Source organism: Octodon degus, unplaced genomic scaffold (assembly GCF_000260255.1).
Source record: "Octodon degus isolate 3935 unplaced genomic scaffold, OctDeg1.0 scaffold00059, whole genome shotgun sequence".
In the NCBI taxonomy this organism is placed as follows: domain Eukaryota; kingdom Metazoa; phylum Chordata; class Mammalia; order Rodentia; family Octodontidae; genus Octodon; species Octodon degus.
In genome coordinates, this window is record NW_004524635.1 from 2,274,310 (window position 1) to 2,276,511 (window position 2,202).

Here is a 2,202-nt window from a genome sequence, read left to right on the forward strand (position 1 = left end):
AGAAAGAAAGAAAGAAAGAAAGAAAGAAAGAAAGAAAGAAAGAAAGAAAGAAAGAAAGAAAGATGCTAAGGGACACTGTGATATTGGGTGAAACTACCACCACCAGCCTCAGAAAGACTTAAAATATTGCTATTCAAACATGGTCTTTCAGACCTTCACCTTATATCTTTCTTGACAAATTAATCCTGACTTCCCCCCTCAGACAACTGAATCAAAATCTATAGCAATGAAGAATTTGTAGTTTTAAAATCTCCTGGTGATTTGATGCAACATTAGGATTTGAGAACTACTGCTGTAAACCACGGGTTCCCAAGCAGGAGTAGGCATCACATCACCTGTAAGCCTGCTAAAGCAGACTGTTAGCTGGGCATGATAGTGCAGGCCTAATCCAGCACTCCAGGAGAATGAAGTAGGAGGATCCTAGGTACAAGCTCAGAACAGGCAAACTTTGCAATTTAGGGAGCACCATGTGTCAAAATAAAAACATATAAAAGGTACTTGGAATGAGTTCAGTGTACAAGGCGTAAATTCAATCCCCATAAGGGAGATGGAGAAGGGAAAAAGATTGTTGGGCTTTCACCCCAGGTCTTCTGATTCCATAAAGCTAAGCAGGAACTCCAGGCACTGAATTTCTAATAAGTTATCAGAAGACGCTGAAATATCAGAGCTGATGATTCATTCTTGAGCTTATGGTTTTCAAAATTTTGTTATGGGACATATTTACATTCTTAAATTTTGCTAAACGATCTAAAGATTTTGTTTATATATGTCACATCTACTGACATTTGGTGCATTAGAAATTGAAGCAGAGGCTCTCTACTTCTGCGTGTTCACCAATAGCCATTCTTTGCGTGCAGACAGCAGCGATCCAGACAAGATGGTGAAGGTCGGAGTGAACAGATTTGGTACTGGAAGCCTGGTCACCAGGGCTGCTTTTATCTCTGACAAGGTAGATGTTGTGGTCATCAATGACACTTTTATTAACCTCAACTACATGGTCTACATGTTCCAGTATGATTCCACCCACAGCAAGTTCCATGGAACTGTCAAGACTGAGAATAGAAAGGTCATCATCAACGGAAAGGTCATCACCATCTTCCAAGAGCGAGATCCCACCAACATCAAGTGGAGTGATGCTAGCGCAGAGTACATGGTGGAGTCCATTGGTGTCTTCATCACCATGGAGAAGGCTGGGGCTCACCTGAAGGGTGGTGCCAAACGGGTCATCATCTCTGCCCCTTCCACCGATGCCCCCATGTTTGTAATGGGTGCGAATCAGAAGTAAACTCCCTCAAGATTGTCAGCAATGCTTCCTGTACCACCAACTGCTTAGCCCCACTGACCAGGGTCATCCATGACAACTTCGGCATTGTGGAGAGACTCATGACCACAGTCCACGCCATCACTGCCACCCAGAAGACTGTGGATGGCCCCTCTGGGAAGCTGTGATTTGATGGCCATGGGGCTGCCCAAAACATCATCCTTGTATCCACTGGCACTGCCAAGGCCATGGACAGGGTCATCCTGGAGCTGAACGAGAAGCTCACAAGCATGACCTTCCATGTGTCCACTCTCAATGTGTCAGTAGTGGATTGACCTGCCACCTGGAGAAAGTGGCTAAATATGACATCAAGAAGGTGATGAAGCAGGCCTCAGATGGTCCCCTCAAAGGCATCCGGGGCTACACCGAGGACCAGGTTGTATCCTGCGACTTCAACAGTGACACCTACTCTTCCACCTTTGATGCTGAGGCTGGCATCCACCTGAATGATCACTTTGTGAAGCTCATTTCCTGGTATGATAATGAGTTCAACTACAGCAACAGGGTGGTAGACCTCATGGTCTACATGGCCTCCAAGAAGTAAGTGGCCCCCCCACCACAGCCCAGCAAGACCAGAGGGATAGAGAGGCCAGGCTGTAGAAGTCACTGCCCTACTCAGTCCCGATACTGAGAATCTTCCCCTCACAGCTTCCATCCCAGATCCCCTAGAAGGGGAAGGGCCTCGGGATCCCTGGCTCGCTGCCCTTGCACACCATCAATAAAGCCCATTGTATCAAAAAAAGAAAAAAGAAAGGAAATTGAAGCAGAAGTTTAAATATTATGTATTATTTCATTTAAAATAACAATAAACTCATTGCATAACATATATATATATATATATATTTCCTAAAACAAATTTGGTGAGAATGAAATTGTTCTTA

General features: G+C 44.5%; 1 pseudogene; it reads left to right on the top strand.

Moving 5' to 3' along the window:
- The first annotated feature begins 877 nt into the window (after positions 1-877).
- Positions 878-1,907, top strand: LOC101583001 (annotated as a pseudogene).
- The last annotated feature ends 295 nt before the right edge of the window (positions 1,908-2,202 follow it).